Source organism: Nannobrachium achirus (genome assembly GCF_963921795.1).
Source record: "Nannobrachium achirus genome assembly, chromosome: 11".
In the NCBI taxonomy this organism is placed as follows: domain Eukaryota; kingdom Metazoa; phylum Chordata; class Actinopteri; order Myctophiformes; family Myctophidae; genus Nannobrachium; species Nannobrachium achirus.
The window spans coordinates 64,322,719-64,333,042 of NC_137820.1; positions in this window are offsets into that span (position 1 = coordinate 64,322,719).

The window sequence follows — 10,324 nt, forward strand, 5'->3', positions numbered from 1 at the left end:
ATAGATTAGTAGTTCCCTGCCTGCCGTCCGGTAACGGGAAAAGATTGGGAAACAGTGGCATAGATTGTACAAGTCTCTCAGGGTCCCACGTTTACGTTTTTTCCCCCTGCTGGCCCGGCAGGCTAAGTACTTCTCAATCTCAGTCTACTTTCCTCATCTAAATTTTTACTTGCTCTGCCTCGGCAAGGGCGATATATTTCCTTACCGGTGGTGCAGTGCATGTATTTCTCTCCCTATATGCTTCTCAATTCCATTACCTGTTGATTTTGTGTAAAAAGGAAATACTATATATTATCTATCTATATCTATATTCTATCATATTTAAATTTGGATTCAAGTTGGGCCTATTAGCCTATCTTATTTGAAGCTTGGGCAGTTAAAGCAATATGGGAGAAATTCAAGTAAATCTGATTCAGGTTTCCTTGAGGGGGTTTCAAATGGACCCTTACTTCTTATTTCACCCTTATTTTACCAGGAATGGTCCCATTGAGATTAGAAATGGGGAGTCCTGGCCTAAACGGCAGTCCACAAAGTTGAACATACAAATAAAACAAAATCGATATTGAATATAATCAGCATTAAATATAGCATCCAAAAGATGGAACGGAGGTATGGCCTGAAAAATACCTAATGTCCTCTAAACCAGGGGTCTTCAACAGGGGGTCCGGGACCCCTAGGGGATCGTCAAAGTTACCACAGGGGGTCCTCCAAATCTTTGTGTGATAGAAGCTTTTTTTCTCCTTTTTTATATTAACCACTTGAACCCTAGAATCCATATTCTGAGAACTTTTGCCAAAAATATGCCTCAGGTAAATCGGCTGTTTCCGGCAAAGTGGTTTGGTGCAGAGGGGAAAAAGAGCAGACTAAGTACAGAGTGAAAGGTCAAGTTTATTAATTATTGACGGTTCAAGTGGTTAGATATTTGAAAACACGCATTAACATGAATCCAAAATGAACTGATGATTGTGCTGTCAAACAATGACACTATATGGAATCTATGAACAGGTTGTGGGGGTCCCTGCTTCATCTCTCTCTCAACTAAGGGGTCCTTGGCCTGAAAACGTTGAAGACCCCTGCTCTAAATCCTAATGGTTTTCTGAGAAGCTTATGTTTCTTTATCTTTGGTGCTCAAAGCTTTTTAATGTCAAGAACCCCTAGAATTCTATGTATTTGACCGCGGACCGTGCTTCACGTGGCCCTTGGTGCCGCGCTGTACCGCTTGTATAATCTGCTATTTTTGAATAGTCAAAGTATTAAAAATGATGGTTAAAGTGGATACTTGACAGATGCGTTCCCGGGTGTGTAACTCGGAGAGTATACATTATATTTGTACTCTCCACGTTATGGTGGCCCTGGAAATTAAAACGTTTGACAACCACTGAGCTAGGAATTAATACAAATTCCATTAACCCATTTAGACCCATTTAGAACGCAAATCTGTGTTACTTTAGATTTGAACCACTAACTATTTTATGCTTTAACTATTAATAAATAGCAGATCTACAAGCTTGTAGATCTGCTATTTTTGAAAAATCATGAAAATGTGTGCAAGACTATGAATACTTTTGACCGGATTCTATGAATGTCTTCTAAATCCTTCTTCTAAATCGGTGGTTCTCAAACTCTTGTCAAGGACCTCTAAAATTACCTGCATTTGGCCGTGGACCCCCATCACAAAATATGTTGTTCCAGGGACCACCCAGAAGCAAATATTTAAGTTACAAAAAATAGCAGATCTACAAGCTCGCAGTGAGCTTGTATGTCTGCTATTTTTCAATAGCCTAAATGGGTTAATAATTTTTAAAGTGCATCCACAAGTTGTTAAAAGAACAATGAATAAATGGAAGAGAATAAACGGTAGTGCAACATCAACTGATGACAATCCGTCCGCGATAAGTCTCAAAGTCGGGGGACTACCCCATAGGTCAAACTCCTGTTGGGTCGAACAGAGTCGGCAGGTTAGATAATCCCCCGCGTCACAGTTACTGAGTTTAGGGTTAGGCTTAGAGTTAGGCATAGTTTTACTGAGGTTAGGATTATGGTTTGGGTTAGAGTTTGGTGTTCGATCTAATGACATGTTACCTCAAAGTCGCACGTGGGTCTCCTAGAATCATGAAGATTTTTTATTTATTTTTTAAACGAGAGTAATCCATCTTGTGGATTTTATAAACAAATTCAAACCATGAAAGAGTAAATCATACCTTTTTATACCACGGCTGTAATGGATTGCATTTTTATAGCGCTTTTCAAACTTGCGCCATGGTTCATTCATTCATACATTGGGAAGTGAAGCGGCGAACAGTCAACGCCAGCGTCCTCACTTCCCACATTTACACACCAATGGTGGCAACTGGCGAGCTAACACCATTGGAGACAACGCAGGGTTCAGTCAGTGTCTTGCCCAAGGAGTCAAGGACACTTCTACATGATGACTGGAGGAGAGCCGGGATTCAAACCGCCTACCCACGCATCATTGGCCAACCTGCTCTACCTCCTGAGCCACACCCGCCGGCAGCCTTCAGGGAGTGTTTAGTACCCTTCTGGTGGTACCAGACTACACCTGTCCCTGAGTGTTGCGTTGTGATCTTTGGCTGTACTCACTCTTCGGTGATGCTGGGATCGTTCAGACTGCGGACAAGCATCCTCTATCATAAACCACCCAAATAAGACTTTTGACGACTGACTTGTCTTTGGCACTGTGGACCTCAGACGATTTGACAAAATGTTAACAGCCCTACTTGATGTAGTCTCACTGCCTGCTATGACCACATCTGCATCTTTCCTGCTGAGCTCTACTGAGTGCCTGACCTCCTGAATCTTCATTTGTCTCTCCTGGATCTTCATCTTTTCGTGCAACAAGTCGTATACCTTGCCGTTATAGATCTCAGAGAATGACCCACAAACATACATGCCTGCCTGGCAGCAATAATAATAATACTAATGGTCATAATTATTAATGTATAGTAGGGATGTTAATCGACGCATTATTTGCGAATCGACGCGTCGTGGCCGAAAATCGACGCGTCGATCGACTTTTTTCACTTTTTTTCCCGCTAAGCAGCAGCTGAGAGGAGACGGGGCATTACTTTCACAACACAACGTATGCTGCACCCATCAGAACTTGCATCAAAGCCCTAATAATCTATCTATAAATGCGAGAAGTCTCTGCGTGTCTGCGTGTATGTAATCCGCGTATCTCGAGAACCGTTCGTCCCACCGGCTTCAGATTCGGCACGCACGTTCTCCGCCGCGGCGCGGAGTGCAGTGCCCGGCCTCGACCCGACGCGCGTTTTTTCCGAAACGGTGCAAAACGTTCGGAATCTCCTTATGCGGAGCTGATTGTTGACATCAGGCTGTTCCGGAGGAAATCGGCGTAAGCTCTGACTCATTGTGACATCACTTCATAAAAGGCTCTGACATCACGTACGCCACATGAGTCAACAAAAAATCTCTGTGAGTGTGTAATCCGCGTATCTCGAGAACCGTTCGTCCCACCGGCACGCGCGTTCTCCATATATGGGCATAAAATGAATGCCCCCATATATGGGCATAAAATGGATTGCAGACAGACAGATACAGATATCTCCATATATGGACATAAATGGACAGAGGCAAACAGATGGTCAAAGATCTCCATATATGGGCATAAAATGGACGCAGACAGACAGATACAGATATCTCCATATATGGGCATAAATGGACACAGGCAAACAGATGTTCAAAACGGGTCCTATATGGGCATAAATGGACACAGGCAAACAGATGTTCAAAACGGGTCCTATGACAACAGGTATAATGAGGTTTGCATTAAAGGGGGAACCGGCACTGTGTCTGCAACACAGTTGGAGGCACAGACAGATACTCCATATATGGGCACCCGGCGCGAAACGTTCGGAATCTCCTTATGCGGGGTTGATTGTTGACATCAGGCTGTTCCGGAGGAAATCGGCGAAAGCTCTGACTCATTGTGACATCACTTCATAAAAGGCTCTGACATCACGTACGCCACATGAGTCAACAAAAAATCTCTGTGAGTGTGTATGTATGTATGTAATCCGCGTATCTCGAGAACCGTTCGTCCCACGGGCACGCGCGTTCAATGAATGCCCCCATATATGGGCATAAAATGGATTGCAGACAGACAGATACAGATATCTCCATATATGGACATAAATGGACAGAGGCAAACAGATGGTCAAAGATCTCCATATATGGGCATAAAATGGACGCAGACAGACAGATACAGATATCTCCATATATGGGCATAAATGGACACAGGCAAACAGATGTTCAAAACGGGTCCTATATGGGCATAAATGGACACAGGCAAACAGATGTTCAAAACGGGTCCTATGACAACAGGTATAATGAGGTTAAAGGGGGAACCGGCACTGTGTCTGCAACACAGTTGGAGGCACAGACAGATACTCCATATATGGGCATAACATGGACGCAGATAGACAGATATCTCCATATCTGGGCATAAAATGGACCCAGAACTATAACTGCAGTGATCTCCATATATGGACATAAAATGGACGCCGACAGACAGACAGACAGATACAGATATCTCCATATATGGGCATAAATGGACACAGGCAGACAGATGGTCAAAACGGGTCCTAAAGGGCGGGGCATTCATTCCCTATTTACATTGTTCCGAGTTGGCCAGGTCGCCGACTAGACGCTGGGCCGCCCGAAGGGCGGCCCAGCTTCTAGTATAATTAATAATATATATATATGGCGGCCCAGCTTCTAGTATAATTAATAATATATATATATATATATATATATATATATATATATATATACATATATATATATATTTGTTTTAAAAATGTGGAGCCAACCTTGGATTGAAGATGGCCTTTCCATGCTTCCTTGGTTGTGAAGTTTAGGCCACAAGCAACACAGGCAAAGAGCTCTGAGGGACTTCCTTTAAGATGGATAGTTGGATCACAAGGAGTGTGATCGAATCTACGAAAAGTTATGCAAATTGGTCTTAACAAGTAAAATGTAATAACAGAAAAGTAGTACCTTTTGGTAGCGTGAACAGCATCCACAAATCAGTAATTCAACACTCCAAATTAGTAGGAAGACAGGAGCGGGCGGCCCAGCTTCTAGTATAATTAATAATATATATATATGGCGGCCCAGCTTCTAGTATAATTAATAATATATATATATATATATATATATATATATATATATATATATATATATATATATATATTTGTTTTAAAAATGTGGAGCCAACCTTGGATTGAAGATGGCCTTTCCATGCTTCCTTGGTTGTGAAGTTTAGGCCACAAGCAACACAGGCAAAGAGCTCTGAGGGACTTCCTTTAAGATGGATAGTTGGATCACAACAGTGGCGAAATTAGACCTTATTCCCCATGGGTTTTCGGATCAAGGGGGCCCTGATCAAAGGGGCCCGGGTCTGTTGTCTTTGCGCGATTTAAGCGCAAACTACAATGATTAGCCCTAATATATTGGAAATTACTTAATACATATAATATCCTAGTATGAATTTATGTAGATATGGGCACATATTGGGCGTATATCTTTATTTAGGCCTATTAAAAACAAATTTTATTTTCACCACTGGGGCATTAGATGAGGAGATCTAGAATTCAATGTGAAATTAAATGTCAATTTTAATGTTAATTTCAAATACAATACAAATACAAAATACAGTAATTATCTTTTCCATGGATAGATAAAAAGGTTTTTCTGTACAGGAAACACAACCAATATTAAACAGTTGGGAAGCAAAGTTGAAATGGACATTAATAATATAATTAATAATATATATATATATATATATATTTGTTTTAAAAATGTGGAGCCAACCTTGGATTGAAGATGGCCTTTCCATGCTTCCTTGGTTGTGAAGTTTAGGCCACAAGCAACACAGGCAAAGAGCTCTGAGGGACTTCCTTTAAGATGGATAGTTGGATCACAACAGTGGCGAAATTAGACCTTATTCCCCATGGGTTTTCGGATCAAGGGGGCCCTGATCAAAGGGGCCCGGGTCTGTTGTCTTTGCGCGATTTAAGCGCAAACTACAATGATTAGCCCTAATATATTGGAAATTACTTAATACATATAATATCCTAGTATGAATTTATGTAGATATGGGCACATATTGGGCGTATATCTTTATTTAGGCCTATTAAAAACAAATTTTATTTTCACCACTGGGGCATTAGATGAGGAGATCTAGAATTCAATGTGAAATTAAATGTCAATTTTAATGTTAATTTCAAATACAATACAAATACAAAATACAGTAATTATCTTTTCCATGGATAGATAAAAAGGTTTTTCTGTACAGGAAACACAACCAATATTAAACAGTTGGGAAGCAAAGTTGAAATGGACATTAATAATATAATTAATAATATATATATAAATATATATATATATATATATATATATATATATATATATATATATATATATATATATATATATTTGTTTTAAAAATGTGGAGCCAACCTTGGATTGAAGATGGCCTTTCCATGCTTCCTTGGTTGTGAAGTTTAGGCCACAAGCAACACAGGCAAAGAGCTCTGAGGGACTTCCTTTAAGATGGATAGTTGGATCACAACAGTGGCGAAATTAGACCTTATTCCCCATGGGTTTTCGGATCAAGGGGGCCCTGATCAAAGGGGCCCGGGTCTGTTGTCTTTGCGCGATTTAAGCGCAAACTACAATGATTAGCCCTAATATATTGGAAATTACTTAATACATATAATATCCTAGTATGAATTTATGTAGATATGGGCACATATTGGGCGTATATCTTTATTTAGGCCTATTAACTCATTGAGTGCCAGCCTATCACCACTAGAGGGCGCCCAGTGACCAGAGAATAATAGAGATATGCTGGTAATGCATGCCCAAGCCCTGGAGCCCAAGCCCAAGCCCTACTTGCCTGAACACTTTCCTTTGTGCATGTACAGGAAGAGGATGAAGTTAGCTTGAAGTTAGCTATTGGCTACCAAGCATTTTAGAAGCCTTATTTTCGTCAACTTAGCCATGATTAAACCTTGCACACCTCATGCATGGGAAAAAAACAGAGAAGAATGAGCTCTAAAAAATCCAATGCAATCCTGGATTGCATTGGAGTGGATTTGTGCAGTTTGTTCACAGCTTTCAAACAAAAAAATCCGATTGGAAATCCGTTCAGGCATTCTTGAGATAATCGCCATTATGTTTTACATGTAATGTAAACAAAAATGGCTGCCCTGTATGTTAGATGGGGTTGTATGGGGGTGGAACATGCAAAATCGCGATTGAAATCATGTTCACCAGATTTGATGGGGTCCAAAAAAAACAAAAAAAAATTCAAAAAAATTTTTTTCAAATTTTTTTTTTTTTTTTTTTAAAAGCCGAACTTGTTCGGGATCGGCACTCTACGATACGCTAATAAAGCCGAACTAGTTCGGGATTGGCACTCAATGAGTTAAAAACAAATTTTATTTTCACCACTGGGGCATTAGATGAGGAGATCTAGAATTCAATGTGAAATTAAATGTCAATTTTAATGTTAATTTCAAATACAATACAAATACAAAATACAGTAATTATCTTTTCCATGGATAGATAAAAAGGTTTTTCTGTACAGGAAACACAACCAATATTAAACAGTTGGGAAGCAAAGTTGAAATGGACATTAATAATATAATTAATAATATATATATATATATATATATATATATATATATATATATATATATATATATATATATATATATATATTTGTTTTAAAAATGTGGAGCCAACCTTGGATTGAAGATGGCCTTTCCATGCTTCCTTGGTTGTGAAGTTTAGGCCACAAGCAACACAGGCAAAGAGCTCTGAGGGACTTCCTTTAAGATGGATAGTTGGATCACAACAGTGGCGAAATTAGACCTTATTCCCCATGGGTTTTCGGATCAAGGGGGCCCTGATCAAAGGGGCCCGGGTCTGTTGTCTTTGCGCGATTTAAGCGCAAACTACAATGATTAGCCCTAATATATTGGAATTTACTTAATACATATAATATCCTAGTATGAATTTATGTAGATATGGGCACATATTGGGCGTATATCTTTATTTAGGCCTATTAAAAACAAATTTTATTTTCACCACTGGGGCATTAGATGAGGAGATCTAGAATTCAATGTGAAATTAAATGTCAATTTTAATGTTAATTTCAAATACAAATACAAAATACAGTAATTATCTTTTCCATGGATAGATAAAAAGGTTTTTCTGTACAGGAAACACAACCAATATTAAACAGTTGGGAAGCAAAGTTGAAATGGACATTAATAATATAATTAATAATATATATATATATATATATATATATATATATATATATATATATATATTTGTTTTAAAAATGTGGAGCCAACCTTGGATTGAAGATGGCCTTTCCATGCTTCCTTGGTTGTGAAGTTTAGGCCACAAGCAACACAGGCAAAGAGCTCTGAGGGACTTCCTTTAAGATGGATAGTTGGATCACAAGGAGTGTGATCGAATCTACGAAAAGTTATGCAAATTGGTCTTAACAAGTAAAATGTAATAACAGAAAAGTAGTACCTTTTGGTAGCGTGAACAGCATCCACAAATCAGTAATTCAACACTCCAAATTAGTAGGAAGACAGGAGGTTTATCGGTTCCTAATTTTGAAAGGTATTACTTCTCTTTTATGCTCAGGCCCTTGCTGAGATGGTTTGATAATGATGTTGATGTACCATGGGTTAATATGGAGAAGCATATCGTATCTCCACACACTTTCAAAGATATTCTCTTTTCTGGTTTCTCCCCATGCTTGGGCATAAATGGACACAGGCAAACAGATGTTCAAAACGGGTCCTATGACAACAGGTATAATGAGGTTTGCATTAAAGGGGGAACCGGCACTGTGTCTGCAACACAGTTGGAGGCACAGACAGATACTCCATATATGGGCACCCGGCGCGAAACGTTCGGAATCTCCTTATGCGGGGTTGATTGTTGACATCAGGCTGTTCCGGAGGAAATCGGCGAAAGCTCTGACTCATTGTGACATCACTTCATAAAAGGCTCTGACATCACGTACGCCACATGAGTCAACAAAAAATCTCTGTGAGTATGTATGTATGTAATCCGCGTATCTCGAGAACCGTTCGTCCCACGGGCACGCGCGTTCAATGAATGCCCCCATATATGGGCATAAAATGGATTGCAGACAGACAGATACAGATATCTCCATATATGGACATAAATGGACAGAGGCAAACAGATGGTCAAAGATCTCCATATATGGGCATAAAATGGACGCAGACAGACAGATACAGATATCTCCGTATATGGGCATAAATGGACACAGGCAAACAGATGTTCAAAACGGGTCCTATATGGGCATAAATGGACACAGGCAAACAGATGTTCAAAACGGGTCCTATGACAACAGGTATAATGAGGTTTGCATTAAAGGGGGAACCGGCACTGTGTCTGCAACACAGTTGGAGGCACAGACAGATACTCCATATATGGGCATAACATGGACGCAGATAGACAGATATCTCCATATCTGGGCATAAAATGGACCCAGAACTATAACTGCAGTGATCTCCATATATGAACATAAAATGGACGCCGACAGACAGACAGACAGATACAGATATCTCCATATATGGGCATAAATGGACACAGGCAGACAGATGGTCAAAACGGGTCCTAAAGGGCGGGGCATTCATTCCCTATTTACATTGTTCCGAGTTGGCCAGGTCGCCGACTAGACGCTTCTAGTAATGATAATAATACATAATTGCTCTTCCTTGTTAGCATGGAGTCTGTTCTCTAGAGACTAGAAGCGGAGTGACAATAAGTCCATGGAACGTGCGGGAGAATCAACTTTATTATTGCTCTTTAGCTGTCCCAGCCAATAGCACCCACACACTCTCGCGGGATCTATAGCACCAGTAAACAGGACGTGCGCGAGATTTGCCGTCAGAGCCGGCGCCCACTTAGGAGTCTATTTGTAGGATTTGTGTACCATGTCGCACTCTAGTGCATCCAATGAGGATGAGCTATCTTCATTAATTAAATATCTTTGAGTGTGGTTTGTGATCATCGCACACAACGGCGACGCTGCCATTAACAAGCGAGCTTTCGTGTCAAGCATGCATGCAGAGGCAGGAGGTAAACAAAACGCATCCAGTCCATAGTCGCACTGCTATGACGCGCGCATCATCCCGGTCCAGCAGTGTTTCTCAACCAGTAGTCCGCGGACCTGACTAGCGCTGCATGCATGCACAACAGTCTCCGACACAGACACACACAC